General features: G+C 37.4%; 1 protein-coding gene across 1 annotated transcript in view; it reads right to left on the reverse strand.

The window, feature by feature from the left end:
• Positions 1-25,375, reverse strand: part of LOC105490028 (unc-13 homolog C) — a 699,235-nt gene that overhangs the window by 10,547 nt on the left and 663,313 nt on the right. The gene's annotated exons all lie outside the window — the stretch shown is intronic.

Below are 25,375 nucleotides of genomic sequence, written 5' to 3' on the forward strand. Positions count from 1 at the left end.
AGCACACCAACATGGCACAAGTATACATATGTAACAAACCTGCACGTTATGCACATGTACCCTAGAACTTAAAGTATAATAATAATAATAATAAAGACTTTTACAATAAAACACTTTAATTCTCAATGTACTAAACAAATATTTTTCCTGTATTTTAAATTTCCCTGTACATTTATAATTGACGTAAGAGGTTTTTTGACAAAATCTTTTTAAAAGTCAGTAGAATTTTAAGTTTTTCCATATGTTATCAGGATTACTTTGCAGTTTATGTCCCATTATTTTCATATTCCTGTATTACTGTGAAAAGACATGTACATGTACTTCCATTGATTCATTTAATCCTTTTGATACTGAAACTCTAAAAGCTGCTTAATTCAGTCACATGTGTGTTACATTGTGCAATATATTTTACCTCACATTTGGAAGATTTGCTTTACTACATCCTTGAATATGATGTGTACAGTGAAATTGGTCAATTGTCTATCCCAGGGTAAAAATGAAATTGAACCAAAGCATTTTGAACACAAGATATCTCAATCGACTAGTTCTTTGCCCAAAAAAGCAGCCTATATTTCCATTTCCTATGGATGTGAATATGGAAATAATCTAACATCGTACCCTTTATTCAACAAAGTTTTAGTGAGCAATTCAGAAAATTTTAATGAGAGGCTATGCCTATTATATAGTCTTGCTTATTCTAAATCCATAGGGATCAGACCACATCTAAAGTCACCATCTGTGTGTCTACAACGTGCCCTTTGTCACTAACATTATTAAGTCATGAATACTTCAAGAATGAATAGTGCCTTTTTGAGTACACACTGACACAGGGAAGGAAGCTTAAATAACTCATTGTCTGCTTTATTTGCACTTCTCTTCAGAACAGCAGCTTTTGAGGATTAAAAATTCCTGCTTACTGTTGTTATGCCACGGGATTAATAAGCACCTTAATGGAATCTCTCACCTACCATAATTTTAGTATGCATCAACAGTCTCACACATTTAATAATGACTACTCATAGAATGCTTTTAATTGGTAATGACCTATGAAACATGATATAGAAAACACATCACAGCTTCTCAAATGACCCCTATAGGTTAACCAATTGCTTAAGTTTCTGACAAAGAAATTTGAATCTGGCCCCACAAAACAAGGAGGTAGATTATTTATGAAGGTCAACCACTCTGGCAGTATCACAATTAAATATTAGGCTCATCTGCCCCATAGCTCCTCCATTGTCAGGTCCAGGACTCTGGATTGGAATGACTTCCCTCCACATTCAGTTCTCTAAGTCATTAGGCATCATCCAAGATGGTAGATGATGAATAAATGGACAATGACTTAAGCTCTTTTTCCTCTCTCATCCCTTACAGTGCTGTCTTCCCTAGTCTTTGCTCATTATTTCCATGTTATTTAATAAATATTTGGAGGAATTCACGGCAGTGATAACAATAATGGCTGCAATTTTTTATTACCTATGAATGCCAGGCATTGTGCTAAATGCTTTAGGTGTAAGATCCTGAAAGGTATTGTATACGTTTCACAGATGCTAATACTGAGATTCAGATATTAGTTACCTGTTAAAGTCAATAAACAGCAAAGCTGAGATTTGACTTCAGATCTCTGACTTATAAGGTATTGTATATACTGTGCTTTGATGCTCATTGAACAACTTCCCCCCATATCCCTCTCTCCTGCCCCTCCCCTTTTTTTTTTTCTTTTTAACATCAAAGAGGAAAAAGCAAACTTTGGCCTGGTTTAGTTTTAATGGCATTTAAAACATTGCTACACTAAAAGACAGGACATGGAACAAAAGATTTAAAAAATTACTTATATAGCACCTAGATATCTTAACATTTTCTATCATTTATTTTGCATTTTCACTTATTATATACTAAACTCTACAGTCACTTGTCACTTAATGACGGCTATAAATTCTGAAAAACGTGTTAGGTGATTTCTTCATTGTGCGAACATCATTGAGTGTGCTTATACAAACCTAGGTGGTATACCCTATGAGACTTCTAAATGGTAGGGTACAGCTTATTGTTCCTAGGCTACAAACCTTTACAGTATGTTCCTGTACTGAATAGTGTAGGCAGTTGTAACACCCGTATTTGTGTATCTAACATAGCTAGACATAGAGAAGGCACAGTATAAAACAAACGTAAAAACAAGACACCTAAATTGAGCTCTTACCATGAATGGGGCTTGTGGCATTGGAAGTTGCCCTGGGTGAGTCAATGCGTGAGTGATGAGTGAATATCAAGACCTAAGACATTATTGGACACCCTGCAGCCTCTCTAGACACTTAGGCTACATTATAAAAGATCTTCAATAATAAACTAACCTTTCTGTAACCTTTTACTTTGTAAACTAATTTTTTAACCTTCTGACTCTTTTGTAGTAACACTTAGCTTAAAACACAAACACATAGCTCAAGCTGTATAAAAACATCATCTTTCTTTAAAATAGAAAAAATATTACAGAATAAGGTTATAAAGATTTTTTTTACTTAAAAGTTTTTTGTCGTTGTTAAACTGTTAGCCCAGGCCTACACGGGGTCAGAATCCTCAACATCATTTTTCAAATTTTTAACTTGAGTCTTTTCTAACTGTACATAATTATATGGCTATACTCTTTATGACTGGAAGTACAGCAGGCTTATTTACACCATCATTACCACAAACGTGTTGTGCTATGATATTATAATCTTATGGGACCACTGTTGAAATGCAGTGCATCATTGACTGTAACACTGGTAGATATCACAAACTCCACAGCAATTATGTAAAGACATACTTAAATTAACTTTGTTTCCTAGGATTTTCTGGACTTTAAACTTACTGCTGATTCAAACAGCTTATATTTGCTACGTTATGTTAAGTGAGTCGCCATGGCTACAGTTGGTTGAAGTGTGTTGCTGAGAAACTGATGAGAGGTTACTAAGAAATCCTTGAGGTAAGTCACCATGTTGGTTAATTATCTTTTAGAATTGCTTTGGGACATTTAGGTGTCTTAACTTTAAATATTTTAGGATCGAAACATATTAAGATCGAAGAGTTTTAGGGCTAGAGGGAGGCTTGGAAATCATTTGGTGAAGTCTTTTTGTTTTAGACATAAGGAAGTTGAGGCTAAGTATTTTGAACGCTTTCCAACAAAGGGGGCAATATTAGTGGTAGGTCTTATTTTTCAGTTCTGGATTCTTTCCACTGACAAACTAGCTTGCCTTTTGGAATTCACAGAATAGGATACATTGTCAAACAAGAGAAGAACGTGGGAAGTAGGTAGCATGTGGATTTGGCCAATCACTGTTACTTGTTCCCACCTGGAAAGTCACAGCAGTTGGGGGAAAATAAACAAAACAACTCTCAACCCCAACTAATGCCTGATAACTGTTTCAGATACATAGTCATTATATCTATGTAACTTGACCTGTCAGCATCTCTCGAATCTATTCATGCACAACAATTACCAGCAAACATGACTATCGAGCAGAGAGAGGTAGAGATATAAAAAGGTTCTCTCCATATGGCAGTGTGTATTCCCACCAGGCATTATAGGCTAGGGTATAATAGGATGAGACTAGGGAACAATGCATCTTGAAAGAAGAGAGCTTCAGGATGTCTTCTTGGTAATCACTAAAGTAAATAAATGTAGTAATGGAAGCCGAGTTAGTTCAGATGAATGAAGTCAGTCAAGGGACTATGCATCCCCACAGCCCTGGCTTCAGACACTGCATCTATTGGTAACCAAAGGAAGTTAAGAAGACAGACCCTCTTTTTGATAGCACAACAGGGTGACTATAGTCAATAACAACTTAACTGTACATTTTAAAATAAAGAGTATAATTGGATTGTTTGTCAGTAAAAGGATAAATGCTTAAGGAGATGGATATCCCCTTCCCCCGGATGTGCTTATTTCACATTGCATGCCTGTATGAAAACATCTCATGTACCCACAAAAAATTTAAAAAGTGGCTAAGGTTAATCCAGTTCACATACACATTGAAAAATCTATGTCTAAATAGATCTTCTCATTTGAGAATGAGTGAACATATAAAACCCCATAAAGGGCATCTGAAACAAACATTCTATAGAACAAGAAAAAGATACTATCTTCAGAATTCAGAGGAGAAAGCTTCTGTCCGAAAACAGCATTCCTAAATAAATCATTATTTTAAAACAACAGTCATTAAAAGTACAACAAAATTTCTTGAGGTATAAGTTTTAAATTTTTAGAAGAATTCCATTTCAGAAAAATTAGAAAAGTATAAAATACACCAGCGTATATCTGGATGCAACGTTTATGGATAAAGGGCAAAATGTCTTGTATATAATATCCAAGACGAAAAGGAAGAGGATTCTGGCAACCCTGTATTTTTCCTCCTAAAATTCAGGAAAAAATGACACAATACCTAGTTATGAGGGAGACAGTATGTGAGCATAGAATTTTAATCCAGCCAGTTTTACCTCATGTGTAAATAAAACAAAAAGTCAAGCCCAGAAAAATTAATATATAATTCAGCCAATAGAGCCTAAGACCAGAGCTGTTGAGTTGTAGTGAGTGTGGGTACTGATCTATACCTGACTACTACACAAAAGTCTTCTTTCTTGTAATATAGCTACAGAGGGAAGTTACTATATTTTCAGGGAAATTATGGATTCAAAGAGATTCAAATTCTTTGAATAGATGCTTATAGAGTCTAAAATTTGCTTTGTGCCAGCTCAAAGTCTTGGATGTTGGGGATGTGGGTATTAGCGATGGCGCAAGTTCTATGCAATATGGTGTTAAAACAGAATAAGACACTAGTAATAATGAGAGAAAAATATTAATCCTAGCAAGAAAGCTTTTCAATTATAGCCAAAGTCTAAAAAAATAGGTCCAGCACTGACCTGAGGTATTGACACTATGTAAAGTTTTATAAAAGGAAAGAGAAGAACATGAACATTATGGTATCTGATTGAGTTAAAAAGGAGAGCAGTATGACAGTCAACAACCTCTCTCCACCAAGTCCTTCTGGGGAACAACTTGTGCTATTAAAGTAGCTGGGACACCAGGATATTGGGCTGGAGTTCTTACCCTGTTTTATTTTTCTTCTAGCACTTCTGATGTTGCAATGTATAATTGTTTCTCCTACCAAAATATAAGCTCCATAAGGGAAAGATCTTTGCCCTGATCAAAAATACTTAATTACTACCTAAAACAGTTCCTAGTACATACTAGATAAATATTTGCCAAATACAGTTACACAATTCGAAAACTTAAGAATATTATTATTTAAAAGATAAATTATAAATTAAACATAAACTGAGGTTATAAGCCTGGCATTTTATCATGATTTATATCTCCATTTTGATTTTTAGCTTTTTAAAAAGAAGATATTATAGAAATAGTTAAGGCCCCAAGAGTTCTCCTCCCTGGACTCTTTCTCCATTATGAATTCAGAAACTATTACACTTGAAAAAAATATAATGTTTTTATACTTGGTTTATGGACCAATAAATATTTATTCATTATTCATTAATAGGTTTTAGAAATATTAACAGTATTATGAGTATCATTGTAGTTTTGTTTCACTAGATATTGATTCTGAGATTTATCCATGTTAAATAGACAGTATTGTAATTGACTTATTTTAAACTATTGTATAGTATACCATTCATGAATATTTCATAATTCGTGCATTCTCCTATTAATATTTAGTAAATATAGTAACACAATTTTAGACATTTTTTAGTATGTCACCTGTTGGGATTTTGATCATTGTATTTATAAATTTGGAAATTGATATTTCTCTACAATTATTCAGCTATTCATTTATGTCTTGCTCTGAATATCAAAATCTTTTAGAGGTTTTATACATGTTTTGCTACATTTGTAGATATGTTGTTTTATTATTTTAAATAGGATATTTTAGTTTAATTGGCTATTATGTAAGAAAGCTATTGATTTTGTAGTGAGTAAATCTTCTAATTGTTTTTATATAGATCTATTTATGCTTTCTATGTAGGTAATTATGTTGTCTGCTTCCAAAATTTTTTAAAAGTCTCTTGTTCTAGAGATCTGCGTCAAGATGGCCGAATAGGAGCAGCTCCAGCTCCCAGCGTGAGTGACACAGAAGACAGGTGATTTCTGCATTTCCAGCTGAGGTACTAGGTTCATCTCACTGGGGCATGTCGGACAGTGGGTGCAGCCCAATGAGCAAGAGCCAAAGCAAGGTGAGGCACAACACCTGGAAAATCGGGTCACTCCCACCTTAATAATGCACTTTTTCAAGGGTCTTAGCAAGCAGCACACCAGGAGATTATATCCCATGCCTGGCTCAGATGGTCCTACGCCCACGGAGCCTCCCTCATTGCTAGCACAGCAGTCTGAGATCTAACTGCAAGACAGCAGCAAGACTGAGGGAGGGCACCCGCCATTGCTGAGGCTTAAGTAGGTACACAAAGCAGCCAGGAAAGCTCGAACTGGGTGGAGCCCACCACAGCTGAAGGCGGCCTGCCTGCTTCTGTATATTCCACCTCTGGGACAGGGCATAGCAAAACAAAAGGCAGCAGAAACCTCTGCAGATTTAAATGTCCCTGTCTGACAGCTTTGAAGAGAGTAGTGGTTTTCCCAGCACGGAGTTTGAGATATGAAAACAGACTGTCTACTCAAGTGGATCCCTGACCCCCGAGTAGCCTAACTGGGAGACATCCCCCACTAGGGGCAGACTGATACCTCACACAGCTGGGTACCCCTCTGACACGAAGCTTCCAGAGGAACGATCAGACGGCAACATTTGCTGTTTAGCAATATTCAGTCTTCTGCAGCCTCTGCTGCTGATACCCAGGCAAACAAGGTCTGGAGTGAACCTCGAGTAAACTCCAACAGACCTGCAGCTGAGGGTCCTGACTGTTAGAAGGAAAACTAACAAACAGAAAGGACACCCACACCAAAACCCCATCTGTACGTCACCATCATCAAAGACCAAAGGTAGATAAACCACAAAGATGGGGAAAAAGCAGTGCAGAAAAGCTGGAAATTCAAAAAATCAGAGTACATCTCCCCCTCCAAAGAAACACAGCTCATCACCAGCAACGGAACAAAGCTGGATGGACAATGACTTTGATGAGTTGAGAGAAGAAGGCTTCAGTTGATCCAACTTGTCTGAGCTAAAGGAGGAAATACGAACCCAGCGCAAAGAAACTAAAAACCTTGACAAAAGATTTGACGAATGGCTAACTAGAATAACCAAAGCAGTGAAGTCCTTAAATGACCTGATAGAGTTGAAAACCATGGCATGAGAGTTATGTGACAAATGCACAAGCTTCAGTAACTGAAGATCAAATGAAGGAAATGAAGTGAAGTTTAGAGAAAAAGGAGTAAAAAGAAATGAACAAAGCATCGAAGAAATATGGGACTATGTGAAAAGACCAAATCTACATCTGATTGGTGTACCTGAAAGTGACGGGGAGAATGGCACCAAGTTGGAAAACAGTCTGCAGGATATTATCCAGGAGAACGTCCCCAACCTAGAAAGGCAGGCCAACATTCAAATTCAGGAAATACAGAGAATGCCACAAAGATACTCCTCGAGAAGAGTAACTCCAAGACCCATAATTGTCAGATTCACCAAGGTTGAAATGAAGGAAAAAATCTTAAGGGCAGCCAGAGAGAAAGATCGGGTTACCCACAAAGGGAAGCCCATTCAGAGTAACAGCAGATGTCTCGGCAGAAACCCTACAAGCCAGTAGAGAGTGGGGGCCAATATTCAACATTCTTAAGGAAAAGAATTTTCAACCCAGAATTTCATATCCAGCCAAACTAAGTTTCATAAGTGAAGGAGAAATAAAATTCTTTACAGACAAGCAAGTGCTGAGACATTTTGTCACCACCAGACCTGCCCTACAAGAGCTCCTGAAGGAAGCACTAAACATGGAAAGGAACTAGTACCAGCCACTGCAAAAACATGCCAAAATGTAAAGACCATCGATGCTAGGAAGAAACTGCATAACTAACGAGCAAAATAACCAGCTAACATCATAATGACAGGATCAAGTTCACACATAACAATATTAACCTTCAATGTAAATGGGATAAATGCTCTAATTAAAAGACACAGACTGGCAAATTGGAAAAAGAGTCAAGACCCATCAGTGTGCTATATTCAGGAGACCCATCTCACACGCAGAGACATACATAGGCTCAAAATAAAGGGATGGAGGAAGATCTACCAAGCAAATAGAAAACAAAAAAGGCAGGGGTTGCAATCCTAGTCTCTGATAAAACAGACTTTAAACCATCAAAGATCAAAAGAGACAAAGAAGGCCATTACATAATGGTAAAGGGATCAATTCAACAAGAGCTAACTATCCTAAATATATATGCACCCAACACAGGAACACCTAGATTCATAAAGCAAGTCCTTAGACACTTACAAAGAGACTTAGGCTCCCATACAATAATAATGGGAGATTTTAACACACCACTGTCAATACTAGACAGATCAACGAGACAGAAAGTTAACAAGGATATCCAGGAATTGAACTCAGCTCTGCACCAAGCAGACCTAATAGACATCTACAGAACTCTCCACCCCGAATCAACAGAATATACATTCTTCTCAGCACATCACACTTTTATTCCAAAAATTGACCACATAGTTGGAAGTAAAGCACTCCTCAGTCAATGTAAAAGAACAGAAATTATAACAAACTGTCTCTCAGACCACAGTGCAATCAAACTAGAACTCAGGATTGAGACACTCATTCAAAACCACTCAACTACATGAAAACTGAACAACCTGCTCCTGAATGACTACTGGGTACATAACGAAATGAAGGCAGAAATAACGATGTTCTTTGAAACCAATGAGAACAAAGATACAACATACCAGAATCTCTGGGACACATTTAAAGCAGTGTGTAGAGGGAAATTTATAGCACTAAATGCCCACAAGAGAAAGCTGGAAAGATCTAAAATTGACACCCTAACATCACAATTAAAATAACTAGAGAAGCAAGAGCAAACACATTCAAAAGCTAGCAGAAGGCAAGAAATAACATGAGAGCAGAACTGAAAGAGATAGAGACACAAAAAACCCTCCAAAAATCAATGAATCCAGGACCTGGTTTTTATGAACAGATCAACAAAATTGATAGACCACTAGCAAGAATAAAGAAAAATCAAATAGATGCAATAAAAAATGATAAAGGGGATATCACCACCGACCCCACAGAAATACAAACTACCATCAGAGAATACTACAAACACCTCTACGTGAATAAAAGAGAAAATCTAGAAGAAATGGATAAATTCCTGGACACATACCCATCTCCCAAGACTAAACCAGGAAGAAGTTGAATCCCTAAATAGACCAATAGGCTCTGAAATTGAGGCGATAATTAATAGCCTACCAACCAAAAAAAGTCCAGGACCAGATGGATTCATGGCTGAATTCTACCAAAGGTACACGGAGAAGCTGGTACCATTCCTTCTGAAACTACTCCAATCAATAGAAAAAGAGGGAATCCTCCCTAACTCATTTTCTGAGGCCAACATCATCCTGATACCAAAGCCTGGCAGAGACACAACAAAAAAAGAATTTTAGACCAATATCCCTGATGAACATCAATGCAAAAATCCTCAATAAAATACTGGCAAACTGAATCCAGCAGCACATCAAAAAGCTTATCCACCATGATCAAATGGGCTTCATCCCTGGGATGCAAGGCTGGTTCAACATTCGCAAATCAATAAACATAATCCAGCATATAAACAGAACCAAAGACAAGAACCACATGATTATCTCAATAGATGCAGAAAAGGCCTTTGACAAAATTCAACAGCCCTTCATGCTAAAAACTCTCAATAAATTCGGTATTGATGGAACGTATCTCAAAATAATAAGAGCTATTTATGACAAACCCACAGACACTATCATACTGAATGGGCAAAAATGAAACATTCCCTTTGAAAACTGGCACAAGACAGGGATGCCCTCTCTCACCACTCCTATTCAACATACTGTTGGAAGTTCTAGCCAGGGCAATCAGGCAAGAGAAAGAAATCAAGGGTATTCAGTTAGGAAAAGAAGAAGTCAAATTGTCCCTGTTTGCAGATGACATGATTGTATATTTAGAAAACCCCATCATCTCAGCCCAAAATCTCCTTAAGCTGATAAGCAACTTCAGCAAAGTCTCAGGATACAAAATCAATGTGCAAAAATCACAAGCATTCTTATACACCAGTAACAGACAAACAGAGAGCCAAATCATGAGTGAACTCCCATTCACAATTGCTTCAGATAGAATACAATACCTAGGAATCCAACTTACAAAGAATGTGAAGGACCTCTTCAAGGAGAACTAGAAATCACTGCTCAGTGAAATAAAAGAGGACACAAACAAATGGAAGAACATACCATGCTCATGGATAGGAAGAATCAATATTGTGAAAATGACCATACTGCCCAAGGTAATTGATAGATTCAATGCCATCCCCATCAAGCTACCAATGAGTTTCTTCACAGAATTGGAAAAAACTGCTTTAAAGTTCATATGGAACCAAAAAAGAGCCCGCATTGCCAAGACAATCCTAAGCCAAAAGAACAAAGCTGGAGGCATCATGCTACCTGACTTCAAACTGTACTCCAAGGCTACACTAACCAAAACAGCATGGTACTGGTACCAAAACAGAGATATAGACCAATGGAATAGAACAGAGCCCTCAGAAATAATACCACACATCTACAGCCATCTGATCTTTGACAAACCTGAGAAAAATAAGAAATGGGGAAAAGATTCCCTACTTAATAAATGGTGCTGGGAAAATTGGCTAGCCATAAGTAGAAAGCTGAAACTGGATTCTTTCCTTACTCCTTATACAAAAATTAATTCAAGATGGATTAGAGACTTAAATGTTAGACCTAAAACCAAAAAAACACTAGAAGAAAACCTAGGTAATACCATTCAGGACATAGGCATGGGCAAGGATTTCATGTCTAAAACACCAAAAGCAACGGCAACAAAAGCCAAAATTGACAAATGGGATCTAATTAAGCTAAAGAGCTTCTGCACAGCAAAAGAAACTACCATCAGAGTGAACAGGCAACCTACAGAATGGGAGAAAATTTTTGCAATCTACTCATCTGACAAAGGGCTAATATCCAGATCCTACAAAGAACTCAAGCAAATTTACAAGAAAAAAACAACCCTATCAAAAATTGGGCAAAGGATATGAACAGATACTTCTCAAAAGAAGACATTTATGCAGCCAACAGACATATGAAAAAATGTTCATCACTGGCCACCAGAGAAATGCAAATCGAAACCACAATGAGATACCATCTCACACCAGTTAGAATGGGGATCATTAATAAGTGAGGAAACAACAGGTGCTGGAGAGGATGTGGAGAAATAGGAACACTTTTACACTGTTGGTGGGACTGTAAACTAGTTCAACCATTGTGGAAGACAGTGTGGTGATTCCTCAAGGATCTAGAACTAGAAATACAATTTGACCCAGCCATCCCATTACTGGGTATATACCCAAAGGATTATAAATCATGCTGCTATAAAGACACATGCACACGTATGTTTATTGTGGCACTATTCACAGTAGCACAGACTTGGAACCAACCCAAATGTCCATCAGTGACAGACTGGGTTAAGAAAATGTGTCACATATACACCGTGGAATACTATGCAGCCATAAAAAAGAATGAGTTCATGTCCTTTGTAGGGACATGGATGCAGCTGGAAACCATCATTCTCAGCAAACTATCTCAAGAACAGAACACGAAACACCACGTGTTCTCACTTATAGGTGGGAACTGAACAATGAGAACACGTGGACACAGGAAGGGGAACATCACACACCAGGGCCTGTTGTGGGGTTGCGGGAGGGATAGCATTAGGAGATATACTTAATGTGAATGACCAGTTAATAAGTGCAGCACACCTACATGGCACATGTATACCTATGTAACAAACCTGCACGTTGTGCACATGTACCCTTGAACTTAAAGTATAAAAAACCAAAAGTCGCTTGTTCTTTAGTGGAGAGAAAAATTATCTCCTAATTTTATGTGAATATAACCTTTAAATAAAAGTGACATGGAGAGCACAAAATTAGGACCCCACTGACCTAATTCATATAAGTATAAAAATCCTAAGTGAAATACTGACAAAATGCAAGCCTTTAATCAAATAAAGCTTATTAAAACTTTTATATAGTAACAAGAAAAGGTTGGTTTTAAACTATTACCCTAATAAATATATCTCAAAGTATAAAATTCAATGCTTATTCCCATTCAAAGCGTAGATTATTCATATTTGGAGGGTAGCTTTTAAATGTGATTTTTCAAAAATACCCACTTCTTTTGCAACAACAATTTCATATTCCCATGTAAGTCATTAAAAATTGCCTTTTAAAGCAAACAAAATAAGACTATGTGAAATTAGAATAAATGGAGTCAGTGAGAACACAATTATTCAATTAAATGTTCTAGGAGAAGGTTTTACTAATGGGGAAAAAGAAACTTGAATCATTTGATATCTGCATGTGGAAAATCTTTTGGAACTTAAAATCAAATCACAAACTTAAAAACAAAACATTTGTAGATCAGTCTGTCAACTGGGAAAATGTTTTGCAACAGATGTTACAGATTTCAAGAAGGTTACTCTCCTCAATGTATAAAGAAGTCATACAAATAAACTCTAAATGAAGAAATAGATAATTCACAAAAAGAAATTTAACTGGTTCATGTGGAAAATGTGTAACATTTAAATAAGGTGTCTAGTATGGCTTATCATATTAGCATATATTTTAGCATATTTTTTAAACAAATACAACCACCTAATGCTGGAGATTTTGTCAAAAATGTAACTACTTGAGTCCACAACTGATGGGAATAAAAATTAAAACTATGATTCAGGGCAGAAAGCAACTTGGTAATTATTACATGCTTTCTGCATATTTGAGTTTATTAATTTCAACTATGAAACTATTCAAAATATATGTGAAAGATGGTGTTTTATAAAATTCTGTTTGAAAATGAGAAATAAACTTATTTTGTAATTGCTGAGTAAATCATTAAATGAGATATCCATGTGATCAGTGCAACAGTTGTAAACATGACAGTTCAGAGTTAATATTATGTAAAATATTTATGTTGCAAGGTCATGTAAATGGATACATTAATTGTGTATAAGCCTGATGAAACATTTAAAATAAGATTAAATTACAAAAAATATAACAAAAGCTTAATTTTTTTGAGTATTATCTTTATACTCTGTATCTTCTATTGTTTTCCAATCGCATGTTACTTTTTAAATAAAATAAATGTAGTTAGAAGATTTCAAAACGTGTGTTAAGAGAGCTTGATTTAATATTGGCTAAAGCATAACAGTTATCAAGAAACTTGATAGGGTTTCAAACGAGTATATGCATATACTTTTCCAGAAGAGTTTAAAATAGTTGAATCGTTCAGGATTCTTAAAAGTTCATCCAGAGATTATTTCAGAAATAAGAACTCAACCAATCTATGGATGGACCTTCTCTTCTTCAGGTGTTATCTTAATCAGATTTCTTTAATGTACTGTCACTTTTCTCTTTTCTCTTCAAGCATAATTCTGCTGAAAATTGCGAGTCTCCAGTGATTTTTTTTTTTTAGCCAGCTGTATGTGTTTTTTCAGGTCCTTGGTATTTGCTATGTCTTTGGCCTGTATGTGGTTGATAACTCTCTTGCAGTTCTTTTCTCCTGGGCTTCCCTAACTGTCTACTTCTCTGCATTACTTATTGTAGCTTCCTTTTTTTTCCTTCGTTTAGCTTTTTGTTATGTGCCATCATCCACTATTGTGAGCTCTTGGCTTTCCACTCTCCTTTCTCTATTCTCGAACTTTAATCATTTTAATATTTGTACTGTTAGTCCCTCCCCTGATCTTTCAATTGAACTCCATTTCTAATAGCCTAAGGAATATCCTTGCATGTTTTCATTTTAGTGGAACCTCAAAGTTAATTTTTCATATTCTCAAAATACCTCCAAGTGTTTACCTTCCCCATTTTCAACCTTGCTAATATTTTCCTACAATTCAAGCTCCAATCATTGGCAACCATGGGATTTATCTTGTTTTTATTTATTGACCCTAGCCAGTAACTAAATCATGTCCATTGTTCTTTATATAGTTTTAGTCTTTATTTTATTTAATGCAGTAGGACTAAGTTTCCCAATATACCAATTGCATCCTGTTAACCCCTTCTAAACCCAAGGGCTCTTGCTGATTTGAGTGGAAATTTTAAATTTAATCCTAAGCTTTAGAAATTGTTCTCCTATCAATTATAAACGAATTTGCCTCTTATCACACTCAACAATATCCCTTTTTACAAACCTTCCTTTCACATATGCAAATACTACTCCACATCCAAGCTCTGCCACCTCCGCATAGCTTCTCCAATCACTCCAACCAACACTACTGATGGCTACTTGTAGCTACTGTATTCTCTCCATACCATCCATTTTGTCACTTAATATGCCACTTCATTGTTTATTCCTGTGATTTTCTACAGATCAAACCTATTACATCATAAAGTTATGCCAAGATTAAAACAGTTTTAATGCTAAATTAAAAAAAATACAGTTGTCTAAAATTTTTTATTTCTTACTCTTGGTCAAATTGTTGGAATAACTGATAGAAAAACAAAAACTGGTCATTGAAACACAAATTTTGGAGATGAAAACTAATAGTGATTCAGTGTGTGTAGAAGGTACGTGACAGTCTCTGGGCCATACTGCCTAGGTTTGAATCCAGGCTTCACTAAATATCAGCTAGGTGATGTTGTACAAGTTACTTAATCTCAAATCCCACATCTGTAAAATAAGAGTTAATAGTTCTTACCTATTTTAATTGTTGTAAAGATTAAATGAGTTACCACTTATAAAGAACTTAAAATACCTGGCATATGTAAAGTCTATTTGCTACCTATTATTTTGGTGATTGCTTATTAAAACATCAAACTATTCATCCCTGTTTACCTAGCAGTTTCTATAAACCTGTCTTACAGAAACACTTGCACAAATACACAAAGACACATATGGCTAACATTTTTAGAGGTGGGTGGATCACCTGAGGTCAGGAGTTTGAGACCAGCCTGGCCAACACCGTGAAACCATGCCTCTACTAAAAATACAAAAAATTAACCAGGCATGGTGCCTGTAATTCCAGCTACTTGGGAGGCAGAGGCAGGAGAACTGCTTGAACCTGGAAGGTAGAGGTTGCAGTGAGCCAAGATCACACCTCTGCACTCCTGCCTGGGTGACAGAGCAAGACTCTGTCCCAAAAAAAAAAAAAAAAAAAAAAAAAAAAAGCTAAAGACAACCAACATATCTATTAGTGGTAAAATAGTGAGTACCTCATCATATATCATATGAAGATCATATGAAATACTGTGAATTCACACTAAAAAAGTGAATTCACACTAAACAGTGAAGGAACCCTTTTGTATATAAGATATGAAGATCTATTTTTAAAAAACTACAATATGCTCTGATATGGTTTGGCTGAGTCCCTACCCAAATCTCATCTTGAATTGTGGTTCCTATAATCTCCCCATGTCATGGAAGAGACCTGGTAGGAAGTAATTGAATCATGGGGCAGTTCTCCCATGCTGTTCTTATGACAGTGAGAGAGTTATCATGAGATCTGATGGTTTTATAAGGAGCTTTTTCCCCTTTGCTCGGCCCTTCTCTTTCCTGCCACCATGTGAAGAAGCACATGTTTGCTTCCCTTTCTGCCATCATTGTAAGTTTCCTGAGGCCTCCCCAGCCATGTTGAACTGTGAGTCAATTAAACCTTTTTCCTTTATCAATTACCCAGTCTCAGATATGTCTTTATTAACAGCATGAGACTGGACAATTACATGCATATTACTCAATTTTAGGGGGAAGAAAGAAGTATTATACATGTATGATTAAAGGTCTGGGAGAATAAACAATGCACACAGAGATGGTGTTGGCTGAGTGTATTAGCTTTGTGCTATCATACACTCTCATCTGAACTGTTTAAGAAACATCTAGCACATAATTAAAATGTTTAAACATATTAAAAAGAACCAGAAAATTTAGAACAGGAAAATATAGATGACAAGTTCAGTTCACTGATTTAAAACCCTGTGCTTTCCCTGTCTGGAGAATACATACATCACTGATGTGGCTCAGTCATTTTGACCAGGATGTTATCCACCCTGCCAAGCAGCTATCATGAACAAATTGCTGAATATGTGAGCATGTGAGTGAGTAACTGAACAGTGCTGAGAGGAAAATTGGTAATGTGCATCAATGGGTAGATGGAGCACGGTCCACAGTGATCCAATAATTGGTACCGGGGTGACAGCAGAAGACAGAACTGACTTCATTCCAGTCATCAATCAAGAATGCTCACCCAGCAGAATACTCAAGCAGCAGCAGTAAAAAGCCAATAAAAAATGAAAAGAAATCAGCTCAGTTATGGACAACAATGCAAACACGTCTAAGAGATGACCACAATTATCAGCAGTAGTTCCCAGGGTTCAGAACATTTGACTAAAAACTCATTTAATACCAGAGCCTTAGAAACATTAGAGGCTAATGTTGAAACAGTAAAATGTAACTCACCATCACTTTGAAGCAGTCACTCTGCAGGAAGCAGGCATACACAAATTAACTGTCCTACAGAAAAGGCAACAGGGCTTGGTAATGTACTGCTCTGACCTTTTAAAACAAGAATTGGTCTAATCTAACGTAATTCAGCAAGGACAGTATAGCAAGATAAGGAACTGTAATGAACAGACTGAATAACATTTGTCAGAAGAGAAAGAGAGAATATATATGGTTTCATTTTCCAGCAGATACAGTCAACAGAGGGTGTAATGCAATAAAACCTCAGTGTTTTTTTTCTTCCTTAGTGTATTTTGTTTTCTATTGTGACACAGTGCTGAATAAGAATTTGGAATCTGAAATATATAAAAAATATAGACTAAAAATAAAAATGATTTCTTCATTTGTTTGTTAACACATTAAACCTGCCACTTTGCTAGGTGTTGAGAAATATAAATGAAAAAGCAAAAATAAAAATGAGTGCATCATATCCTGTACCTTCAGAGAAGTGAATAAAATATATACATAAATAACTCTACTGGAAGATATTTTTGTGATCTGAAAGATTTGCATTTGAATTCTGGCTATACTACATATCTGTGCTCTGGGCAACCATTTTAGCATTCCTGAGATTCATGTTTTATTATCTTTGGAAATAAAATAATCACATTCCCTTCACAAGATCATGAGGACAAATGAGGTGACACTGGTTGAAATCACAGTAACATATTTGGTGCTTATGAATGTTAATTCCTTTATGTCCTTTTGTTTAGATTTGAATAAGATGATGTATTTAATTTCTGTTAAATTAGTTTTAACAACTCATTTAATGTTTATAGTAAACTTAAATGTAAGTTTTTTTTTTTTGGAAAAGATCTGGAATACATAGACATGATTTCAGTTTTTGACTTATCCGGTAATGCTACTGTCTTCCAAAAATCTTGAACTTCATCTGTTTAGTGGAGACAAACTGGCTTTTTGTTTTTTCAAATAAATGCAAGGAGAACACGTGCCTTTTGAGGAGACCTTAAGTTATGAAATAAATACAAAATTCACAAAAATAAAAACTACTGTTTGATATGGTTTGGCTCTGTGTCCCCACCTAAATCTTACATTGAATTATAATCCCCAGTGTTGAGAGAGAGAACCGGTGGGAGGTGACTGGATAATGGGAACAGATTTCCCCCTTGCTGTTCTTGTGATAGTGAATGGGTTCTCAAGAGATCTGCTCGTTTGAAGTGTGTAGGACCTCCCCCTTCCCTCTGTCTCTCCTGTCTAGAATGGAAAGATGTGCTTGCTTCCCCTCTGACTTTTGCCATAATTCTAAGTTTCCTGAGGTCTCCCAGCCATGCTTTATGTACAGCTTGCATAACTCTGAGTCAATTAACCCTCTTTTCTTCATAAATTACCTGGTGGCCTCAGGTAGTTCTTTATAGCAGTGTGAGAATGAACTAATGTATTGTCTGAAGCATTAAAAAAAAAAAATGATCTCAACTTCTAAAGACTGTATTCTCTATAAGAACTGTCACTCTAACAATCTCCTAAATTCAAACTGTGCTGAGGAACTCCCAGGTAGAAGATAGGATTAAAAATATTTTTTCTTTCTAAAAACTGTACTGAACTGACTCTGAAAAAGGGCAAACAAGCATGGGGAAATAGAGATAAGAAACAATGTTCTGAAGTTGAAATACTGGCTTCTAGTAATTTCTGTGGCCCAGTATATCCCTGTAATCTGGGGTTGGTTCTCACTTGCAAACCAAGATTCTCTCACATTCTTAAAATTCATTCTACTCTTCAACTATTTGGTATCATACATCTGTTACCACCAACCGTTAGTTGCATTCATAATGCGGGATTTGTCACAGAACTAGATACCAATCCATTTAGTCAAATTTATTATTAAAAGTTTTAAAAAAGTATTTTAGGACTTGAAGCTGATGTAAATGCCAATTTGTTTCCCACAAAACCTTCCTTGATTTCTCCACAGGAAATAGTCTCTTTATAAACCACGACTGTTTATAATTTGTTTAAAGCTTAGTATTTTCTATTTTGATTATAGTCATTTGCATACAAACTACATAGATTTCCAATTCTGTAAATTGCAAGCTAAGGACAGAGTATGTGACACATTCATCTGTGTAATTCCTGTGGCTAACGCAGCACCTTCGACTCAATATGGTCCCAGTAGTAATGGAGCACAGAAGAGGGTTTGACACCACAGGCTCTAGGGTCCAATGCCTAAGATTGAGACTTAGCTCCTAACTCAGCATGACTTTGAGCAGTTCCTTAATCTCTTTAACTCTTAGTTCCTCATTGGAAAAATGAAATAGTTTTTTCCTTTTAACAGTACTGTGAGGATTGAACAATGTGAACCACTTAGTACAGTGCATACAAATCCTCAAACATTGGTGGTTAACATTATTTCTAAGGCGTACTCGCTCTGAAACCCTGGGTTTGTGTAATGCACTTGCATAGCTCAAGTTTCTTTTTAAAAATTAAGGCTGACTAAATGACAAATTAAGTTTGACTCCCTAGGTTCCCCTAAGAAACCCACAGATGATTCATAGGATCATATGACCTTTGAAATTATCTACTGATCAAATATGGAACACATGCATTCTTAAATTTGTTTCAAAATAAATTCAAGTTATAAATTTGTTTTGCGAAATCTTGCCAAATTTGGCAAAGTTTGTCATATCATATTCTGTCATTTTCAATAAAATTCCAAGTATTAGGTCCTTGCTAGAAATCTGTGCTGAAAAGCATAATACTGATTCAACTTCAGAGAAATGTAACGTAGAATCTAAGACGACCTGTTACAATGACAAGCAATAGAATATTTGCTCATTAAATGTACTTTTCTTTTATACTTTAATAACAATAACCAATAGCCAATGACAGATTTGTTTTATTTTGCAAAGTCTTTCTCACCAGAAGTGGGAAACAGGAGTAGCCTAGCAATGTAATGTAATGGTTTTCCACACAGATGCCTTTGGCTTCTTAAAGAAGGCAGAGGCAGACAGTGCTCTGCCCAGTGTATAACACTCAACTGTGGTTTATTTTCTCTGTTCGCAAAGACTTGTCATCCATAGTTGCAAGTAGCACTGGCCTAATGTCCATGAATGATGTTTATACTGAGAGGAAATGTTCATGAATTTTGCCTGTTATTGAGGAGAAGGAGGAACAGCATATTGCTAGCAAAGCCTTTAAGCTATCGAGTAATATAGGTTTGACCAGATCCTGCTGTCTTCTAGCTTCATCCCGGCTGACTGAATCCAGGACTGATTCAGTCATCATCCATCAAACCTTCACTGGGCACGTATATCTCAAGCATTAAAACTTGGTTAGGATGATTCCCGATCCTCTCCGCATACTGGAAACACCTGAGGAACTTTAAAACAAGAATGGGCTCCATGCCAAGACAATTACATTAGCATTTTGGAAGTAGAGCTCCAGCAGTTACATTTTTGAAAAAAAATGCTGTAGGTGTTTTTGATATGCAGCCAAGGTTAAGAACTACAAGTATGGGGGCTCCAAAGCAAGACGAAAAAGTCTTTCTGAGAGCTTCTGAGCTCTTGAAAGGATAAGTAGACAATATCCAGCGGGATCTGTGCTATCATAGGAAACCCAGGGGGCTTTGGAAGCACACAGGAGGAGCACCTCATTAAGACTGGGGATTGGCTCAGAGTGCTGGAGTAGGCTTAAAACCAATTTCAGTGATTCTACACTGCACTGTTGAAGCTGCCATTCTAGGGACAATGGCTCCTCTTGGAACTCAGCTGTCTGATCCAGTTAGAACTGAATAAGCTGCCAATCAGACAAATTGGTTGCTGATTGTTTGACCCTCCCCTGGGGCCACTGTTTACCTGCTTGTGAGCTTCCCACTGCTCACTTCTCCCTCCAGCTTTACTACCCAGCAGGTCTTGTTTCTTGTCTCAGGCAGTGAATCTTAACTCCAAGCTGGGAATAAACCCCCAACAAGTTCCCCTGCTGATGCAGCATCCTTTGGAGATGAGGCAATTACCCATCTCAACACAGAACAGAGCTGGTTTTTTCCTCCAGTTGTACTTTACCTTTTTTTTTTTAAGTTGCGGGGTACATGTGCAGGAAGCGCAGTTTTGTTAATTAGGTAGGCCTGGGTCCAGAGCATTTATTAGGTTTTAGACTTTACATTTTAAGCATGAGGAGAACTTTATTTTGTTTGATTTCTCAAGGCCTTCATTGAAGAGGAAGACACAGAGGCCAACAGAAGGCCTTCCTCTTCAATGTCCTATCAGAATAATAACATCTGAACAACTCAAAGTCCTCCAGAACACTGCTGGCACAGTATTGCCCTGTGCTGGCACTGGAAAGAGGTATTCAAGTGGAAATATTATCCCACCAGAAATAAAGAGGTCTTAGGGGAACTGCTGACTGTAGAGGTGACAAGATCAGTGGGGAGTCTGACCTCACAGGGGTGGCCTCTTGTTTTCTGGAATCAATATTTAGAATTGGAGTTTTTACTGAGGAAGCAGGGGAGTTCCCCAGGAAGGTTAGCCCCTTGAGGAGACAGGTATCAGTGATTCCCCCAAAACTGCAACTGCCCCTCTCAAAATAAAGTGTTTACAATAAATTATGCACCTAAACTCAGAGGTGTTACAGCTCTTTTTTTTTTTTTTTTTTTTTCCCTCTTTCCTGGTTTAAGGAAAAAAGTAATTTCAAACTTAGTTGTGTTCCTTAATGGAAAATCTAAGTAAACTACAGGTATTAGATGCACAACTAAGTACATTTTAGTTCATCTATGCGGTAGGAAACTATGCATTCTTTTACTCATACTTTTAGAAATTTTAGATGACACGTGACAGTGTCATCAGGCCGCATTGTGATATACACAATGCCGGGACATGGATGACAACAGACATCAACCAGTCTACTGTAGGGTGAAGAAAAGACTGACTCCATAAAGAGATGGGCATGAGTTCAGCTCTCACATCAACAAGCTGAGGGTGAAAGCGTCAGAGGCAGATCAAGGCCTGGAAAACCGGGTACCGGGCATCTGAATCCAGGGAGTATCACAGGCTCTCAAGAAGTGGGAAAGAATATTTAGATATTGGTAACAAAGAGTGGGAAGGCTGCACTCAGGTAGAAAAAACAAACAAAAACATGCTCAGATGTAAGCTTTCAATAAAGTCTATCTAGACAGAAGTTCTTCGTTTCTTGGACTCTCCCTCTGTCTCCCAGACTGGAGTGCAGTGCTGTGACCTCAGCTCACTGCAACCTCTGCCTCCTGTTTCAAGTGATTCTCCTGCCTCAGCCTCCCAAGTAGCTGGGATTCCAGGTGCCTGCCACTACACCTGGCTAATTTTTGTATTTTTCTGTAGAGATGGGGGTTTCACTATATTGCCCAGGATGGTCTCAAACTCCTGGCCTCAGGTGATCTGCCTGCCTTGGCCTCCTAAAGTGTTGGGATTACAGGCGTGAGCCACTGCGCCTGGCCAGTTCTTTGTATTTTTACTATCGACATGTGAATGGTTTCAGGAGTGGGAGTGCGTATAGATCCACACTGGAATATTAAACAAGTGATTTTCTATGTATGTCTAAGAATGAATGCAGTGCTACAAACAGTTCTGGCAGCAATTTAACTGTGGAATAATGAACAACCAGATAAGCATCTTTCACCATACAGAGTGTGTTCTTCAAAAGTTGCCAGTAAAGTGATTTGTGTCAAGTGTTTTTCTCATCAAGAATTGAGGTATCAATAACTTCAAAATGCATTCAATATGATTAAAAGGGAATCATACTTGACAGAATTCTAGGAAGATGTGTGCGAGATGGCAGCCTGATTTTTGGATTCTCCAAAATCCACACAGAGACACACAAAGCAACTACTTACTGAGGCCGGAAACCTGAGGAAAACATTTACCATGAGACAGGTGTCAAGGCAGCTCCTTGAATCCCAAAACTGGATAATGCTGGAAGTGCCACAAACAGCTGTGAGTTCTTTGTGTGATTGGCGTCTATGTAGAAGAGGCGCATGGGAATGGAGGAAGGACTAAACAGATGCACCAGAGCCTCTATGAAATCTCCCCACTGACCCTACCTATCATCTTGCCTCAAGGATGAAACCTGAGTCCAGTCTCTAGACACAGAGGTCAACTTGCAGGAACACAGAAGGATATGTGGAATCACACCGTGTCCATCCTAAATCAGAAAAATCCAGGCTGTCAGAGACTCTACAATTGAGCAATTCTTGCTCTTAAAAAGATAATAAAGTACAGAAGGGACTTGTAAATTAAAGGGACTTTAAAAGACATCACGTTAAAAGAAAATGAGCAAGAGACAACTGATGTCCAAGGATCCAATCTTGGGCATGAAAAACTATCAGGAAATGCAAAGAAGTGCTTACAACAGAAGTCACTTTGGAGGGAGGGTGGGGGTTCTGACTGATGAGACGTATGGAGGAACTTTTGGGGGTGACTGGCAAAGTTTTCTTTGATGACTTTGGTGATCCTTATACTTGTTCTATGTGGCTCTTTGTTCTGTGCTGTGTGTTACAATAAAGGTTAAAATACTTAAACATAAGATCTATTGATAATCTCAAAATAAAAATTTAGAGCATCCTCTAAAATATGCTCATGCTTTTAAAATGAAAACAGAATATTTAAAAGCATGTAATCTACTGATCATGTCTAAATATTAAAATATTCTAGCTCCTTGATGTTAGAACTGTGGTGGCCACTTAAAGGCTATTTATATCTCACTTCCATGAAAGTAAGGAGGGCACAGGTGTGTGTGTGAAAGAGGATTTTCTTCCTATTCTTGTTCTCACTCTGTCCCACTGTCAGCCCAGTGAAATGAATCTGTTGTTCTCAGAAAATTAGAAACAATTGTGTTAGTTACTCTGAGTAGTGTGTTAAAAAGCTACTAGGGTAATTCAAGTGTTTTGGAAATAAAGTTATCCCCTTCTACTGCCAGGCTGCACAACTCCATGGAAACCACTACAGGTTTGCTTTCTTTGGATGCTTTCTTGATCCTCAGAGGCCCTTGAGGAGCTCATTCCTTTTCAACTGCTTCTAATTGATGAAGAAATAGTTGCCTGTTCAGTTTATGCCAGAATAAAATGGCCAAGGGAGGAGCTGGCAAGGAGGCTAAGACTAGAGGACTGGGGAGCTGGCTGTGGGCTCACAGAGGGAGGGAAGTAAGAGGAGAGTCCAAGTCAATCCTCCCACTGTTCTCAGATGGGGCAGTGGGTGGGAGACCGAAAATCACTGCAATAGATTGCAGAGACCACACCATGCTTATCCCCAGTACTTCCTTACCCTTGCCTGCTTCTACGTCTCCATTTTGAGGGGAAAGTTTCTTAAGTGAATGGCAGTGGCCCTAAGGATGGCACCTGGATGATTTTACTTCTTTCTTCCTGTTGCTAAATTTAGTGACAAAACTTCTTTGGAGTGGGGCACAGAGAAAGGGAGATGGATGTCTGAACCACTCAACCAGGCCCCCAAAGGGAAACAGAATATGGATAAGGGACAGAGAATGTCTTGTACTCTTTGATCATCAGAACTTGGATACTTTTTCCTGCTGACAAAATTAATTCTTATTAGCCTATGCAAGACTCTGATGCAAGTAAGACAATTTCTATACCATTTTGCCCATATTTTGTGTCTGTCTTTTCTTCTGTGTATTGGTGACTATTCAGATCCTACCAAAGCTCCCTACCCTGTTCCCCTAGGGTCTTCTCAGTCCTACCATTAAGTGCTCTCCCTCTCCTCTAAACCACAGCATTTTCCTGTAATATTCTTGTAGGTCTGGCTTATAAGAGGTTAATAGATGGTCATATGCCTGCTATATTAGACCTAGGAAATTTCTTCCTAAAAAACCAAAAGTACTCAGAACAATTACTACAAAAGCAAGAGAAGAAGTCAATCTTTCCAATGCCTCTAACTTAAGTACCTAGATAATTATCATTCTCTTCAAGTTTACTTGCAATGGTCAGGCAGAGATACGAGAGAAAGAAGAGTGAGGAGATCACAGCTTTTTTATGTTGTAAGTACTACTCAAGAAGAAAAGATGCAGATGTCCTTCATTTCCATAGAGGACAGAAACGTAATAGGCTTCACACAGACCCAGAGAAAATTTGTCTATATGTGGGGAAGAATTTTTCACTGTACAACCACTGAAGTAGGCTAAAGGAAATTCCTAAAAACAGTGTAGACAAGCATATGTTTCAGGTAGTTGGAACATTTTACTACTATAGGAACAATCGTTCTCTTGAGGCTCCTCCAGTGCCCCAGATCCATAATGAATACATATCGTTGGAAAAATCTTACTTTTGGAAACTTGGATAGTCTTACTGGAGTGAAAGAGATAGTTCTTACCATTTGTATCCACAAATAGCATAAAAATGTAACAGCGATTGCAAGCAGATACTGAAGAAATAGAGATTACACTGCAGGCTTGTAGAAGACACAAAGTCAAAGCAAAAGAAAGCAAAAAGGCATCAAATGCAGAGGAAATTGTTCAGGCTTTCTCTTTTCTTGATCTGTACCTCTGAAGCTGGCCTAAACCCTCATGTTTATTAGAAAATGTCCTGAACGTGGAATCTTGAAGCAGGGATTTGTATCCTAGTCACTAATGTGATTATTTAATCTCTCTGAACCTCTGTTTTTCTTCATTGGTAAAACAGGAATAATATTCTCTACCTATATAGGTGTGACCCCATAATATCATGAATATCGATATATTTGCTAAAGTAAAATGAGCTATTACTGAAATGT

Source organism: Macaca nemestrina, chromosome 7, assembly GCF_043159975.1.
Source record: "Macaca nemestrina isolate mMacNem1 chromosome 7, mMacNem.hap1, whole genome shotgun sequence".
Lineage (NCBI taxonomy): Eukaryota > Metazoa > Chordata > Mammalia > Primates > Cercopithecidae > Macaca > Macaca nemestrina.